General features: G+C 36.4%; 1 protein-coding gene across 1 annotated transcript in view; it reads left to right on the forward strand.

Moving 5' to 3' along the window:
• The first annotated feature begins 2,195 nt into the window (after positions 1-2,195).
• LOC127658974 (DNA repair protein REV1-like) overlaps positions 2,196-18,944 on the forward strand; it is a 49,171-nt gene continuing 32,422 nt past the window's right edge. Inside the window, exon 1 of the mRNA XM_052148563.1 lies at positions 2,196-2,468. The gene's annotated coding sequence lies outside the window, so the exon portion shown is untranslated. The remainder of the gene's footprint in view (positions 2,469-18,944) is intronic.

Genomic DNA, 18,944 nt, shown 5'->3' on the forward strand with positions numbered 1-18,944 from the left:
GAAATGGACTTAAAAGACACGTCTGCTTTTTATAGAACAATTTTAAGAACATGGACTTCAAATTTTCACGTGAATAGAAACCTGTCTAACTCTGAACACTGGAAAAACAATGAACCACTTTTTAATAATCCTGTACTGCAAGCAAAGGTGCTCAACACTGAAAGCCTTCAGAAAATCTTGGCAAGATCTGGATGCACATGGATAATGGACTTGGAAAAACGATGATGAGTGGAAAAGCCCTGAGTAAATGTGCAATCTGACAGGAATAAAGTCTGTCAGATTCATGAAACATGTAATGGATGAGATCTTCTCTTTTTTTCCTTCTGTCTATCGACAAAAGTCACAAGAGGAGGACTCGAATAAAGAAGAGAATGAGATACAAGAGGACAACTTTCCAGAACTCATTGTTTCAGCTTTGGTTGAAGAGGAGCCACAAGAGGAATCAATCCTTTCTTTCTGGAATCCAGAGCTTCATGGCTTCAGAGAGACTTCAAAGAAAGCATTATATCTGACATGTGTAAAAGTTGCTCATCAATCGGTTTTGAAGGACTGTAAAGAAACAAAGTGGTCAGATTTGCTAGGGCCAAACTCTTCTCCTAAAAGATGCTGGAGGTCATTGTATAAATCTCCCATTGAAAAACGAACTGCAGATCTACAGTGGAGAATTATACATTGGGCAATAGCTACAAACAGACACGTGGCACACATCGACCCCACTGTAGAGAAGAAATGTCCTTTTTGTGATCGAGAGGAATCAATTGATCATCTTTTTTATATTGTTCAAGATTGAGAGGTGTTTTTTGATGTTAGAAAGCTGGTTTGAAAAACTCGGTGAAGATTTTAAAGAAAACATTTTTATTTTTGGACCAAACTATAAGGCTTCAGACAGGCGAAGAGTTGGTTTAATTAACTATCTAATAGGTGAAACAAAATTGGCAATTTGGGTAACAAGGAAAAAAATGTTAAAGGAAAATGTTTTTGTAGATCCAGAGATAATTTTAAGAGCTTTTGTGGCTTCAAGGATCAGAGCGGAGTTTGTCTATTTTAAACTGACTAAAAATCTGGTTTGTTTTATGGAAACATGGGGTTTTAGTGAAGTTTTGTGTACTATAGATTATGAGGATAACCTAATTTTACATTTTTAAATTAATTTTAATATATTTTTTAAATTACTTGTGGTTGTTTTTTTAAAAAAAAACTTGTGTAAGTTTTCAGTTATTATTTTTAGTCTTGTATATTGGTATAGTTTTGTATTTGTACAAGATGTGTTGTATTTGATGGTGTCTGTTATTTGCAAATAATTTTTTGAAAGAAAAACAATTTGTATAAATAAAGAGGTATAAACGTCTCTCTTTATTCAATTGTTTTTGTTTTCTTTTCAAATGGGCTTTAGTGACATAAAAGGTTCAAGAAACATTGTTGTCAATGCATCAAAATACAATTTGTCCAAAACTTTGGAAAGTACACAATAACAGCAATATGAACATTAAGATTGATATGTATTAATTATATATGTAGTATCTCTCTCTCTCTCTCTCTCTCTCTCTCTCTCTCTCTCTCTCTCTCTCTCTCTCTCTCTCTGTCTTTGTCTCACTCCCTCAATAGTCTGTGAAGCTTACAGCAGTTCTGTCCATGTGGCAGCTGATGGGCAAAAGAAGGGTCTTATTTTTTTTTAGGGTGTTGTATTGCAATTTTGTATTATTTTATAAAATATATACACAATCTTGAATCTGCCCCCAGAGTCATACTTGTGTCTTTCCTCTCTCCAAACTTTGACATGTCTGGTTGAGATCTAGTGACTGCAAAGGCCATAGCATTTGATTCCATAATTGTTTACCTGATAATGAGTTAATTATGCTAATTGGTTAAACAAATTGCTAAACTTGCTGCTCTTAGCAACCAAGTTGGCAAGAGTTGCAAGACAGAAAGTTGTATTTGGGTGGAATAAACTTTTAAAATGCCATCAGGCAGAAAATGGTATTTGGGTGGAATATACCTTTAAAACTTTGTCGGGCATACTGCCTTGCGCTTTATCGGTCATCCAATTCGATAGGTGGCGCTGTCAAAAAAAATAAACATAAAAGGATCCTAGAAAGGCTGTCCTAAAACTGCGGTCCTGAAACTGCATGTTACTCTACTGCTAGATGGCGCTGTGAATAACAGACAGAGGAAGCGCTGTCACTGTGTGAACCCGGCCGAGAGGAGGATCTTCCGCGGAAAACAAGCAGTACATTTGGTAGAGAGGCGGCAGTGAGGAAGTGGTTAGCTATGGAGGTGTGCGAATGAAGGGTAAATAGAGTAAGTCGTGCAGTTATGGGAGCATGTTGATGTGGAAAGGGCCCAGTATGCACGAAGTCTCTGTTAATAATCTTTCAAAATTGACGCAAAAGGGGAGGACGCAACCCAAGAGCGGAAACAAAGGCGCTTTGGTTTGAACAAAACACATCTGTAAAGAAGGGGGATAATTGGTAAGAAACAATGTCAGTTTTTTATTGTTTCATTTCCAAAAGAAACCACAAATCACGCGCAGATTTACACAGCTATTTTGTTCTGTATTGAACTGATCGGTCTGACTGGTATTGCACTTCTGCAACACTGTTGCAAATGTTGATTAGAATGCAGTTTATTTTGTCCGAAATGTCACTTGACTCGTTATCCTCCACCGTGTCTGAACAATTCTTCTATCAGCTGCCCCTTTATTCATTGTCTGTTCTAGACTTCCATGGCTTTCAATTTTTTCAACGTTTTCCAACTGAAGTATCTCGCGTGTGTGTAGCTAAGACAGTCCAGCGCGAGAGTACAGCTTCACATGGGACATGGTCATACATGTCCCAACTTACACACTCCTAGCGGCAGATTTGTTCAAATAAATGGTTAAATAAACGTGTATAACACTGAGGTTGAGTATAGTTCGTGTTTAAAGGCTTTCCCGTGCGGTTTGGTTACTAAACACTAAAACATTTTGCACGCGACTTTTAATGTTGAAAGTACAGTAAAGCCTCCTGTGCATATTTAATGTACAATAAATAAATAAAATAATTAGGCGATTCATTGTTGTTCGCGTCACCTGTTGGCGTTTGTGATTTCATGATTTTTATAACAAAAGTAAATGCCTGCAACTAGTCAAGTCATTTTTATTTGTATAGCGCTTTTCACAACACACACTTTTTCAAAGCTGCTTTACAGGAAATTATGCATTAACAAAAAATGAAACTGTAATATATATAATGTTTTACAGTGATCATTTGTGTAGTTTGATTAAATATAATTGTAAAATGTGAATACAAATTAAATAATAATTGTATTTAGAACCCCTGTGAGCAAGCTGAAGCGACTGTGGCAAGGAACACAAAACTCCATATGATGTTGGTTAATGGAGAAAAATTACCTTGGGAGAAACCAGACTCACTGTGGGCGCCAGTTCCCTTTGGCTAAACAACATGAATATAATACTAATATTAGTTATTTGTGTGCATTTTAAGTCATGGTTTTAAATTTGAAAATTAAGTAAGCATTAAGATCCAGTGTTTTAAAAATAAAAATAAAATATTTTTAATGAACTTTAAGATTAATGACTAATGTTGTGGAAGTTGGCTGATGAAGGCTTTTGTTGGCAATTAAATTATAGTCTATGTATTCCATTTCAAGAGTATAGTCCATCAATAGACAAAGGTGATGCAGGAGAGATAAATGATGAGGTGCATCACAGTTCAACCTGCAAGTCACTTTGCTGAGATTCGGTGGGGTCCATGCTATTACCAAGGTTCAGGCAGTGGCATATGTAGTATCCGATGTCTTACAGTGGTTGTTGGCATCAGTTCATCCTCAGAAGTCAAAAGACTGAAGTGATGTCTGGCTAGCACTGGCTGTAGCTTGTCATCATCTCTCAGTGACACGAAGCAGTGGAGTCCGACACCAAGCAGGAACAGAGCTGGATCTGGCAGGCTCTGGTAACCTCGGGATATGAAAACAAATAGAATAATATTAGCGTAGATGCCGTTCTATTTTATGCAGTTATAGATTATGATGGATGTTTCTGGTTCCGGCAGACCTAACTAATAGGGGTGCATCTAACAATTATTTTCATAATTGATTCATCTAATGATTATTATAACGATTATTCAACTATTTGCCGATTATTGCAATGATTAATCATTAGTTCTTAACCGATAATTCAGCTTTTGGCCCGAGTTAAAAGGTTGGATTAAACGTGCTTCCTAACAATAAAGAGGACAAAATCATCTTTTAAATATACCTCTAAAAGATATTCACTGAAATAAAGGGAAAAAATACTTTTTATTAAGTTTAATTCAGTAAAGAAATTCATTGCAAAAAAATCCTATTGTTATCAAGTGTTTTTGCCTTGTTTTCCATTTAAAATTGTTTAAAAAAACAAATTACATTTACATGAGAAGCAGCAGCATATAAGATATTTAGACTTACTTTAAGAGAATGTATCTTAAATATAAGTGTATTTTGTTAATATATTTTTTCACTTGGTTATACTTCTGCGAGTGCAGTAAAGACAAAATATACTTCTATTCAAGATGTATTCTCTAAAAGCAAGTCTAAATATCTTATATGCTGTTTCTCAGGTGAATGCATCTTTTATTAAAGACTTTTTAAATCTTTTTAAATATTTGTATTTTTTATATTATATTCATCATTCTCAGATAACAATTTTTTCTTCTGTAATATAGCTGCTAAAGAAATGTACATTGTTTTAAAGGAGTTTTAGAAATGTATATTGGAAAACAAGCCAAAACAAATCAGAAACATATTTTGTTGCCGTGTATAATTGGGTGAAGACTACCGCTCTCACCATTCTGTTCACTTCAATCCATCTTTAACTCACTAAAAAACAAACTCTCTCTCATTAATAAAGCTGTGTATTGCCAATTTTCTTCATGAAAAAAAAAAAGCACAGTGTCATGTATTATGTAAGGAATAATTGACGACGGGCCATTGAATTATTAGAAAAATAATGCACACCCGGGGTGGTAATGCGGTCACGACGCGAAGCGGAGTATAATAATTCAACGGCCCGGAGTCAATTATTCCGCTTATACTACAGTTACCACACCTCGAAACATTGTTCAGATGATGTGATTCTAGACGTTTGTCAAGTTTTTGTCATTAAAACGCTCTTGTATGTAGGACTAATTTCTTACGCATCTAATCCCATGCCTCCGTTGCTAATTCCAAAACGTCATTTTAGAGTTAGTAACGGAGGTTTGAGCCACTGACAGCAGACTAATGCAGTTATTAGTGTAGTTATTAGAGAGACAGAGGTTGCAATAATGAGACAGAAAATCATGTGCGTCATATTATTTAATTTATTTATTAATTCATACGTTATAATTCATTCGTTAATTCGAACTAATTTATTTATTAAAATTAAACTGCACGTTTCCATTGATGGTGAAGTCAGACATCGAAAATGGCAGATCAAGCGCATTGGGCTGACAGAATTCAAATCATCCAACGACGTATTGGGCTGCTGTGTCTGTTGACAAATCCTCTTGAAGTTGAAGTGGATTTGTCGCTGTCACTTCTTGTTATGAATTGTATCCTATTTTCCGTTATTACAGTTGACTACGCGAAGTGATATGGAACTGTAATGCGGTCAAGACCTGCCTGGAACTACTTTAGCCGTGCGTTTCCCTGAAAATAATTGCACACCTTAGAACGTTCTCAACCAATCAGAATCAAGCATTCAACAGCCCTGTAGTATAAGATTCAATAAGTCGCGAGCCATCGCATTCTAATCTGTCTGCAGCAAGTGTGTGAGCTCGAGGGACGAGACTCCCTGCGATAGCGTGTGCATCAGCCGGGTTCAGTTCAGTTCTGTTCAGCTCTCCCGCTTAGATTGGGACATTTGCGCAACTCATAGTAGAGGCACTGACCGCACAGACAAATGCCAGTTTCAGAGTTTGTAGTTATTTGCATGATCTGCTTCTGTATTATGTGAACTTTAATAAAACTGTAACACATTAAATATAACTGCATTTAAGATGTAACGCCGGGTGTTTCCTTAGAGAGCTCTGGCTCTGCTTATTCCACAACGAGAGTGCTTCTGAATTTACTTATTTAGAATTTTTGTATAATAATTCCCTCATAATTTGCAATCTACATCACCTGAAGCTGTTTGGAAAGTTTAGAGTGCATCTGGACTGTGATCTGTGTAATTCCTCCTCTCCTCAGTCATGTGCGAGCTGCAGTGCTCGCGCATCATCGTTACAGTTTAATGTGATCTCATGTTACGTTAAATGAGATCAAACGACTATTCGACAATGACAATTTTTGTCGACAACCTATTATTGTCGATGTTGCCGATTATGACGACTAATTGTTTCAACCCTACTAACTAAAGCAGCCTAATTGTGAGTTGAAGGATAAATTAGGTGTATGCTTGGCTAAATAGATGAGTCTTTAGTCTAGACTTAAACTGAGTGAGTGTGTCTGCATCCCGAACAGTGTTAGGGAGGCTATTCCATAGTTTAGGAGCTAGTATGAAAAGGATCATAATGAATGTGATGAAAAATAGCTTGTCAGAAGGTCACTTAAGTACTGTGGAGCTAGACCATTTAAATCTTTGTATGTAGGTAACAGAATCTTAAAATGAATACAACATTTACAGAATAAAAATTAGCCAGTGTAACATGAAAAAATTGGGCTAATATGATTATGTTTCTTAGTTCTGGTCAGCACTCTGGCAGCTGCATTTTGAACCAATTGAAGTTTATTTATTGAACTTGCTGGACATCCTTCCAGTAATGCATTACAATAATGTAGTCTTGAGGTCATGAACGCATTAATTCATTTTTCAGCATCAGCCACAGAGAGCATGTGTCATAGCTTAGCAATATTTCTCAGGTAGAAGAATGCTGTTCTACAAACAGTGGAAATTAGATTTTCAAAGGACAGATTCATATCAAATATAACACCTAAGTTCTTTGCTGATGAAGTTGACGTAACTACATCCATCGAGAGTCGAATAATATTTTAGTGGCTTATTTTTAGAGTTTTTTGGTCCAGTCATTAGTATCTCTGTTTTGTTGGAATTGAGTTGAAGAAAATTTCTGGCCATCCAGTCTTGATTTCATTGATACACTGTTAATTTGGAGAATTGTGAATTTTCATTGGGTTTAGAAGAAATATAAAGTTGGGTATCATCTGCATAATAGTGGAAACATATTCCATGATTCCTGATAATATCTCCCAGAGACAACATGTATAAGGAGAAAAGCAGAGGTCCTAAATCAGATCCCTCCATACTTTTGTTTGATTTGACAATTCCTCATTTACACATACAAAGTGATAGCGTTCTGATAATTAGGACCTAAATCATGCTAATGCAAGTCCACTAATGCCAACATAATTCTCTACCCTATTGAAGAGAATGTCGTGATCTATAGTGTTAAAGGCAGGACTAAGATCTAAAAGCACTAGAAAAGAAATGCAGCTGTGATCAGATGATAAAAGCAAGTCATTTGTAACTCTGATAAGTGCAGTCTCTGTACTGTGATGAGGCCTAAACCCTGACTGAAATTATTCATATATTCCATTTCTGTAGAAATGAACATAGTTGGGAGGACACTACCTTTTCTAGTGTTTTCGACATAAATGGATGCTTTTTTTCTCTAGGATCAAGCTGTGGCTTCGTAATGAGTGGTTTAATAACTGCCATTTTAAAGTTTCTTGCGATATGTCCTAAGGATAGCGAGGAGTTAATATTAAGAAGAGGCTCTTTTTTTATTTAAATTTTTATTTATTTTCTCCCCTTTTTCTCCCCAATTTGGAATACCTAATTCCCAGTGTACCCAATACCCAAGTCCTCTAGGTGGCGTAGAGTCTGAGACCGTCAACTGTTGTTGTGGTTATTTTATATGAGTTGGTTAAAATATGCTGACCTGGCAGCTTTAAGTGCCTGTCTGTTGCTACAGACACTATCCTTCCATGCACCACGAAATACATCTGATTTTGTACACCATCAAGAGTGCTAGAGAAGACTGTATTTATATTTTCTGTTATTTCATCAAGTTCTAGAATTTTTGGCTTACTGAGTAAGAGGCAATTCTGGAAGATTATTAGTGAAGCTATCTTTAGTGGTCAAAAGGATAGTTCTACCTGAACCTTAGTGTGGTGTAGATTGAGTGACATTAGCAATTGTTTTATCATAACAAACAAGAGACGAGGTAATGATCTGAGATTTCATCACTCTGCGGTGGAATTTCTATAGTATCTACATCAACTCATCAACATGTGACAGAATTAAATATGATTATGCGTATGATTGTGGTGATGACTGGGACCTGTCACATTTTGTCTGACTCCAAGAGAGTTGAGAATATCGATAAATGCTAATCCAATGTGTCATTTTCATTATCTATGTGAATGTTGAAGTCACCATCAATTAAAGCTCTATCTACATTAACTACTAGATCAGATTGAACATTTGCAAATTCACCATAAGTCCTGGGTGATCTATATACTGTAGCAAGGGCAAAAGACTATTTATATCTGATGGTGTCATATTTAGCATTATTAGTTCAAAAGACTTAAACTTATACCCTGTCCTTTGAGTAACACCAAAAACTTCACTGTCCCTTCAGACGAAGCTCATGTTTATAACAATAACTTGGGGGAGTAGATTCATTTCAACTAATATATTCATCTGGTTTAAGCCAGGTTTCAGTCAAACAGACCGATCATCCAAACTATGATCTGTAATAATTGTATTTTACAATTAGTGCTTTGGTAGAAATAGATCTAATAATTAGTAGCCTTACCTTTTATATGATGTTTATCTTAATTTTTTATTTAATTTTTTCAAGTTTGACCTTAATCAAATTGTTTCTAAATTATTTAGTGAGAGTTTTGTGTTTGGTAGTTTGGAGAACAGACACCGTCTCTATGTGATATCTTAGTGATGCAGTCTCATTGTGTTGTAGTTTATGTGACCTATGTGACGTCTCAAGGCAGTTAGCAGACGTTCGGATTAACAAGTTTGTCTGCTTCCTGACCTGGGCCCCAGTTAGTCAAATACTATCATTATTAAGACAATGAGCCAAATTACGAGAGAGTAGAGTGGCACCTTCCCTGGAGAGATGGAGTCTGTCTCTCTTTATCAGGTCAAGTCTATTCCAAAATCTCTTCCAATTGTCTATAAATCCTATGCTATTCTCCGGACATTCAGCCATTCAGTGACACTAATCTACTATAAACCTCTTCACTATGAAGAACAGGATCATATTACAGTGTCTGGCATCGTTTTTGCAAGTTCACACACCTCTAACGTTATCGTGATCATGATCTCCGATTGGCGAAGCCAGACATTAGTGCCAACATGAATAACAATTTTAGAAAGTCTACGTTTAGCATTAGCCAGCACTTGGCTGGAGTCTCTATTTCCACATTCCTTACAATATAATCACCAGTTATTATGGCTCTTTCAACATGATTCTGAGTGGGGAGAATCGGTTGGAAACCCTAACAGAAATGGGAGAGTGGTGGTGCTTTGCTGAGCGAGTATGCCGCCGAGACGTCACCCAAACGACATGCTGCAGGGGCTCTTCAGGAGCCAAAGTGTGTGTATTGATTGCTGTTCTACCCGCATCCGAAACAGTATCTACCAGCTTCTCTTTCTCACTGACCTCCACTAGCGTTCGGATGCGTGTCCCTAACTCATTAACCTTCTCCATCTGCCTGACTAATTCCTTACATTTATCATGTGTAAATCCCTCATTGTTGATGAAAAAAGCTATAGTAAACATGTGGCATGTAATGCAGGAAGCAATTGCCATGACTTACTGCAATTGTTTTTTTTTTGTTGTAATGGTTGTTTTTGAGCAGCGAGTAATATATAAGTATATATATATATACAGTGAGGAAAATAAGTATTTGAACACCCTGCTATTTTGCATGTTCTCCCACTTGGAAATCATGGAGGGGTCTGAAATTGTCATCGTAGGTGCATGTCCACTGTGAGAGACATAATCTAAAAAAAAAAAAATCCAGAAATCACAATGTATGATTTTTTAACTATTTATTTGTATGATACAGCTGCAAATAAGTATTTGAACACCTGTCTATCAGCTAGAATTCTGAACCTCAAAGACCTGTTAGTCTGCCTTTAAAATGTCCACCTCCACTCCATTTATTATCCTAAATTAGATGCACCTGTTTGAGGTCGTTAGCTGCATAAAGACACCTGTCCACCCCATACAATCAGTAAGAATCCAACTACTAACATGGCCAAGACCAAAGAGCTGTCCAAAGACACTAGAGACAAAATTGTACACCTCCACAAGGCTGGAAAGGGCTACGGGAAATTGCCAAGCAGCTTGGTGAAAAAAGGTCCACTGTTGGAGCAATCATTAGAAAATGGAAGAAGCTAAACATGACTGTCAATCTCCCTCGGACTGTGGCTCCATGCAAGATCTCACCTCGTGGGGTCTCAATGATCCTAAGAAAGGTGAGAAATCAGCCCAGAACTACACGGGAGGAGCTGGTCAATGACCTGAAAAGAGCTGGGACCACCGTTTCCAAGGTTACTGTTGGTAATACACTAAGACGCCACGGTTTGAAATCATGCATGGCACGGAAGGTTCCCCTGCTTAAACCAGCACATGTCAAGGCCCGTCTTAAGTTTGCCAATGACCATTTGGATGATCCAGAGGAGTCATGGGAGAAAGTCATGTGGTCAGATGAGACCAAAATAGAACTTTTTGGTCATAATTCCACTAACCGTGTTTGGAGGAAGAAGAATGATGAGTACCATCCCAAGAACACCATCCCTACTGTGAAGCATGGGGGTGGTAGCATCATGCTTTGGGGGTGTTTTTCTGCACATGGGACAGGGCGACTGCACTGTATTAAGGAGAGGATGACAGGGGCCATGTATTGCGAGATTTTGGGGAACAACCTCCTTCCCTCAGTTAGAGCATTGAAGATGGGTCGAGGCTGGGTCTTCCAACATGACAATGACCCGAAGCACACAGCCAGGATAACCAAGGAGTGGCTCTGTAAGAAGCATACCAAGATTCTGGCGTGGCCTAGCCAGTCTCCAGACCTAAACCCAATAGAGAATCTTTGGAGGGAGCTCAAACTCCGTGTTTCTCAGCGACAGCCCAGAAAACTGACTGATCTAGAGAAGATCTGTGTGGAGGAGTGGGCCAAAATCCCTCCTGCAGTGTGTGCAAACCTGGTGAAAAACTACAGGAAACGTTTGACCTCTGTAATTGCAAACAAAGGCTACTGTACCAAATATTAACATTGATTTTCTCAGGTGTTCAAATACTTATTTGCAGCTGTATCATACAAATAAATAGTTAAAAAATCATACATTTTGATTTCTGGATTTTTTTTAGATTATGTCTCTCACAGTGGACATGCACCTACGATGACAATTTCAGACCCCTCCATGATTTCTAAGTGGGAGAACTTGCAAAATAGCAGGGTGTTCAAATACTTATTTTCCTCACTGTATATATATATATATATATATATATATTTGTACTATTTTGATATTATATATTTGTCAAAAATTAGGGGTGCACTAATCGATCGGCCACCGATCGAAATCGGCTGATATTCGTGTTAAATCCATGATCGGCAATTAGCCAATCGTGCCTAGAATCGGGGCCAATATTTTTTGCAGCACACAGGGAATCACACATGCTTGCTCAGCCATTGAAGTATGACAGAATGGCCTTTGGAGTTGTTGCCAATTCTAAGCATTCACGAATTTAAACTTTTCATTTCACATGAATATGCTGTTTTGTTTTTAAAAATGTGAATGAATGTTATGTTGCCCATTTTCTAGATACATTATGGTGGTTATTCTGACAGTGAGCAGGAAGAGGATAAAGTGGCTGCAAATTGGTATAAAAATGAATTAAACAACAAATAAACATGCAAATACAAATCTGAGTACACATGACATAACACGAGTCGTGACAATCAGACGTTGTGTGGAGTGATAGAAACTGTCTTTAACATGGGCACTCTCGTTGTCAATCAGACATGCACGCTTTCCAGGTGCTCTCAATATCTCATCAGTCAGTCTTCTCAGCGCTATTCTGTGAGGATCCCAAATTAAATCAGATTAATGTTGGTCACAATACCACTAATAATAGATGTTACTGTTTATTCTTCAATAACAGCACCATGCTTCATGCATTTACTTAATAATTAGTGATTTGTGTTACAACCAGACGCCAAAGACAGTAAATAAAATATAGATATTAATGATTTCTCACTGGAGCAGTTTTAGAGTTTTTAATGGATTAATTTTTCTTATTTTTGAAAGTATCCCTGCTGTGTGTGGTGTTTTCTTGGGTTGTGGTTGTCAGTATGTCACAATGGCCTTTTTATTTAACCAGGATATAAAACTCACTAAGATTAAGAATTTCGTTTATAGAAGTGTCCTGGCCAAGACAGTCAGCCGCAGATGTTTTCAGTCTTAAATAGCATATAATGATACAAATACAAATAAAAAAGAAATTCACAAAGAAGTAAAAAATTATAATATATTTAAAAACATTTACAAATTGATCCCTCTTTCTCAGATTCTCAAATAAGATATTTAAAAGTACACATTGACGCCAGCCTTTTAGTCTTAAAATAATTTTGTAGAATGTTCCAATCACAGGGGGCAGCATATTTAAATGTTTCCCAAATTCTGTTCGAAACAAATGGAACTGAAAGGGTATACAAATTCTGAGAGTGTAAGGAATACTTCTCAGTATTTTCTGTTGGTAAGAGAATAGAGATATGATGGAAATAAGTCCAAATTGATTTGTAGTTGAACAGATACCAGTGCTTTAGTCTATGTGTGGACAATGAGTGCCAAGTGATTATACAGCTCACAACGATGAGTAGTAAATTAACAATTTGTTATTAATCTAAGTGCACCATGATAAATAGTGTCTAATGAACGTAAAAGATAGGATGGTGCAGAGTTATACAAAACCATAATCGAGCATAGGCAGAAAATTAGCTGAGACTAGTTTCTTTTTTTGCATCAAATGTAAAACATGACTGATTTCTGAGGAAAAATCCTTGTTTACCTTGAGTTTTGAGTGACATGAGACTTAAAAGATAATGATTCAAGTATAAAACCAAGATATATATATTCAGATACAGACTCTATTATAGTATTCTGCAAACTGAAGATATGCTTGTGAAGATATGTTGTTGATTTCTTTGAGTTTGAGAAAAACATGGCTTTAGTTTTATCAGCATTTAAAACAAGTTTTAAGCTATACATCCTTGATTGCACAACATCAAATGCAGACAGTAGTTGACACACAGCTTGATGTATAGTGGAAGCACAACAATAAATAACAGTGTTGTCTGCAAATAAATTAAAACTACAATTTATAATATCAAAATCAAGGTAATTAATATAAATATTAAAAAGTAGTGGCCTCAGAACAGACCCCTGAGGAACACCATTGGTGATCTGTAAAAGTGCAGATGAGTGACCTTCCGTTCACACCCATTGTGTTCTGTCATTTAAATAGTTTGCAAACCAAGATATAGTGTTATCAGAGTCCTAAATTTTTAAGTCTAAGTTTCAATATTTTATGATTGACAGTATCGAAGGCTTAAGATAAATGTATAAAAAATGATGTCCTTTATCAAGGGCCTCGGTGATATCATTAACGACCTTCATAGCAGCTGTAATGGTACTGTGTTTTTCTTAAAGCCTGACTAGTTAACCGATAAAATATTATTTTCATATAAATACAAAGACAGTTGTTCACGGATAAGAGTTTCTAAAACCTTTGAAAGAACGCAGAGGTTAGAAATGGGTCTATAGTTATCCAATTTAGTAGGATCACCGCCTTTTAACAAAGAAATAACAAAGGCAGATTTAATTTGAGGATAAGGTAAGATTAAAGATATACATGAATGGAGGAGAAATAAAGTCCGCTGCTAATTTTATAAATAAAGGCTCTAATTGACCTGGACCAGTGGACTTATTTGTATCTAATTTGAGAGCTGTTTGAACCTCATGGGTTGTAAACTGTCGATAACTAAATTTAAGATTCATTTTCCATAGTCAATGTCTGATTTTAAGTGCCTGAAATAGAGATCCAGTATCAACAAAGCGCTTATTAAAACAATCAAGCATTTGAGCCTTATGCCTTTTATGAGGTTGTTCATTATACATGGTGGAAGCACTGTAGTCTTTTTAGTGCCAGATAAGGAATCAATATTTTTCCAAATTTCATTGCTTTATTTAAATTCAGTGTTGTTTCAGTAGGGATATATTCAGCTTTAGCTCTTCTAATCACTACTGTACATTTATTTAGTAATTGTCTAAAATAGAGCCAATCTTATTGAAAATCAGAGCACCTAGCCCTTGCAACATCACACTTATAAAGCAAATTAGACAATGTGGATGAGAACCAGGGATTGTCCCGTCCTTTTGATATTTGCAACATAATAATGAATAACTGTTTCCAATACAATGAAATGGTAGCAATTCACAATTAATGTAATTGTAATGTAATTTAGGTAACAATTCATAAAAAGGTTTAATTTAACATTAGTTAATACATTAGGTATCATGAACAAACAATGAACAATATCTTTTTACAGCATTTATTAATCATAATGTTAGTTAATAAAAATACAATTGCTCATTGTCCATGTTAGTTCATAATGTATTAATGGATATTAACTAATACAACTTTTGATTTAAAAAATGTATTAGTATATGTTGTAACTTACATTAAGTTAATTAGTTAATGTTAACTACAGTAATGTTGTTAAATTATGTTAACAAATGGAACCTTTTTGTAAAGCGTTACCATCATTTTACTGTGTGGGGCATAAACGTATAACTGCAGCATATAACTTGCAAAGGGCACTTTAAGAAATTCAGTATCGGCCGAACTTAGTGTTAAAATAATCGGAGATCAGTATTGCCTCAAATTTCCTGACCAGTGCACCACTATTCTTTTTATTTATTTATTTATTTTTTTTTTTAATAAATAATATACTGTCACTGTCACCACATTATGTTTTTGACTTAAAGCACCAGAAAAATCCCACAGAACTGAGAACCTAGTAACTGAAATCATGTTAATCATAGAACGGATGCATTTAAGTAATTGGTTTAAATTTTGACCAGTAATTTCTTTTTTTTTGTGAATTGCATTTGTAATGCATTTTTTAAATACATAAATAAATCTGGGGGGAAAGTTAGCATTGCATCATTGATCCATCACATGTTAGTGGGTTACCATTTCATTGGGGAACTATTAAAAATGACACAAGTCAGCATTTGTCTATAAAAAGCACAGGTATGCCATGTTTATTGTACATTAGATTTACATTTTAGTGATAGAATGGATAATACTAAAATTGCTATGAACAAGAGACACTCTAGTAAGATTCAAGGATTGCTTACCTCTTTCATTTGTCTTCATTGTCTTTATGCCAGTGTATTACTCTGACATGCTGACAGTTTCTTCTGTCACACTGAATTATATGATCTTGGGTGTCTGCATGGAATCTTCCAACTACTATATTTATGTTTAACTTATATCTGACTTGGTAACAAGTGTTACCATCAGTGTGTGGTAAGTGGGCTTCGTTTGGCATTGGTTGCTCTGTCATAAATTATTAGACTGGTTTAACTGTTTACCAGTTTCTGTTGATGAAACGATGGTTGAATTGAATTTGTTACCTGTCAGCGTGCTGTACAGATTTGATACTTTTTCTTTTTATGTTTTAGTGTTGGCTGAGCAAATTTGACTTATTGTGGGGCCTCTGATGTCCCTAATATGGCACTTACTGAAGTTATTTTTTCCCTTTTAAATTTTTTGTAGAAATGTGTAATGTCTGTGCCACTAAATAATTGCTGTTTTCAAACAGATTCCAGAAAACTGGCCCTGACTTCCATGGATCTAGGCCCCAAACTCACACACAATATTTCTGTTTTTGGCTGTACAACCATTTAAAAAAAAAGATTATTGTTTTGAAAGCACCCCAGTGTTACACTTTTAGGTGAAATCAACCTAAAATTACACTTATGCCTCCTACACACTACACGACTTTCAAAGACGTCGGATTGTGGTACATTTCATATTACACAACCTTACAACTTCCGTGACAAGACAGACAGTTTTCAAATTACATGATGAATCGGCAACAGGGGTGAACACATTACAAAACATTTCACTATTGAAGAATCCCTGACAAATCTGCCTGTACTCCAAATTACATTTCACAACAGAGTACACACGAGAAGTGATACGAGATACGAACATGTATGATCATATGTTATGCATTTCAGAAATATGATGTGCTGCTAAAGGCAGCATATATTTTATTGGTTACAATATGAAAAAGTAGCTCCTACTGAAAAATCTTACCTATTTGCTTACCTGACTGTCCAAGAGAATTGGCAATTTCTCTTCTACTCTTCTCCTTCTCCACCCGGTTGTGGTACAGTTCAGAGCAAACATCAAATAGGTGCTGGTGCACCTGCCAAAGTTCCACTAAGTTTACCTCCATTTCTTCGGTCCAATGAGACTTTCTTGAAACCGCAGCAAGGCTAGTTGATGTTCTGTTGCTGTTCTGTTGCTGGTACATCAGGACTCCTCCCACTGAAACTTCCTGTGCCCCGTTTCCTTCTCTCTCATTGGCTGTAGGTTAACGCTGCAGTTGTATTCAGTCAAAACACACTTCACATTGTGTGATTTGGAATCGTAGACAGGTCTAGATATATAACATTCTAGATACCTCAGATCACGTCTTTGATAATTAATATATTTTGTTCGTCGCTCACGGGAGTGAGCTCCGATTTGCCTATGATTTCGGGCTTTTGTTGGCGATCTCCACAAAACTGTCAGTGAGTGAAAATCATGCCTAAAATCGTGTAGTGTAAACTCTGCATTATTTGACTCTGCATTAAGGTGGATTGCAAGGAATAACTTTAACTCACTTTCCTCTCCACCAATGGCTGGTGTGTGGTGGGCGTTCTGGCGCACTATGGCTGCTGTCGCATCATCCAGGTGGATGCTGCACACTGGTGGTGGTTGAGGAGATTCCCCCTATACTATGTAAAGCGCTTTGAGTTTGAGAAAAGCGCTATATAAATGTAAGTTGTTGTTGTTACTAACACATTTTTAGACTCATGAAGGCTATGAAGACATGTAAAAAGATTACCTCTCTGTGTTTTCCTGTGTCTCTGGCATTGAGACTGCGCTGCTACAGATATATTAACTTGTAAAGTGTATGTGAGCAGACTGAGATGACAAGTGCTTCATGTAGAGCTTACAACTACTTCAGTGTTTTTTGTCCTGCTGTAACGCTCTGTGTGTGTGTTTGTATTATAGAAAGAATTACAAGTTAGAAGTTTATACAGAATAATTAAAGTCTGGAAAGCTTTCGCCAACCATGACACATGCCTGGATCAGTCTGATTCATAAAAAGATTCAGACAAAAATTGTCAAATTTTGGCTAACCGATTATGTAAAGTTATGACATCTCTTATACATAGAGATCAGGTGGGGTTCATTCAGGCCACAGCTCTTCTTATAACATCAATATAATGTGGTCAGTGGCAAATGATCAGACTACGGTCACTGCCATCTCACTTAACGCAGAAAAGGTGTTTGATATGGTAGAATGTGATTATTGTTTTAAGGTTTTGATAATATATGGGTCTGGAAATACTTTTATTGAATGTATTAAATTACTTTATAGACACCCGGTAGCAGAGGTACAAACAAATTGATTCATTTCAGATTATTTTACTCTGGATAGGGGCACCCGGCATGCTTGCCCTCTTTCCCCATTATTGTCCTCTCTTGCCCTGGAACCATTAGCAGCCGCGATAAGAAAGGCGGATGATTTTACAGGGGTGATGGCAGGAGGTGTGGTGCATAAGCTTTTGCTTTACGCAGATGATATTTTATTATTCGTCTCTAACCCCACAGAATTCTTAATTCCTTTTCTAAATTCTCAGATTACAGAGTCAAGTGGTCTAAATATGCTTTGGCTCTGACAGGGTACTGCCCAATAACAGCTTTTCAACCTGGTGCCTTCCAGTGGTCCAAACAGTGCATAAAGTATTTGGGCATTTTATTCCCAAATTAATTTATTCCTAAAGTTAATTTAAACCCTTTAATAAAAAGGTTTTCAAGTGATGTGGGCAGGTGGGCTTCATTATATTTATGTATGATTGGGAAGGTTAATGTTATGTAAATGAATTGTATTACAAAATTCAACTACCTGCTAAAGTCTCTTCCTGTAGATGTCCCCCTCTCTTATTTCAAGCAATTTGATGGCATAGTGAAGTCCTTTATTTGGAATGGTAAACGTCCCAGATTACATTTCAACAAGTTACATAGGCCGATTGATAAAGGTGGGCTAGGCCTACCCAAGATTTTTTTTATTATTATGCATTTGGTCTCAGACATTTGGCTCATTGGTCGCTTCTACCTGAGTGATCCCCTCCCTGGTTTTGTATTGAACAGGAAGTTCTTGCCCCTATTTCGCCATTGCAAACTAACTGGAGAAGTTAAATCGCATACCGTTATCTCGCATTTGCACTTGGTTCAGGGGATGGGGTTTAATGTGAATAATTGATTTTGTTTTTTATGTTGTGTTTGTATTTTTTATGTTTGGAATCAATTAAATTGTATTAACCAAAAATGGGCATGTAACACGGTATCTGTAGCACCCAATTTTCACCTAGAGTCGCCAAACTTGGTACATATATTGTTCTCATGAAGTCGAAGCACTTAATTGCTGTCATTAGCTCGACCAACGAAAATTACAGACTTTGAACTTTTAAAAACTCCTTCTAGGGACTGTCACCAAATTTAGGCAACATTATGCCAAGACATTAAAGATGCTAAATTGCTAATGGATTTTTAATATATTGAATGGTTTTGCCATGGCAAGGCAATACATTT

Source organism: Xyrauchen texanus, chromosome 18 (genome assembly GCF_025860055.1).
Source record: "Xyrauchen texanus isolate HMW12.3.18 chromosome 18, RBS_HiC_50CHRs, whole genome shotgun sequence".
Classification (NCBI taxonomy): Eukaryota; Metazoa; Chordata; class Actinopteri; order Cypriniformes; family Catostomidae; genus Xyrauchen; species Xyrauchen texanus.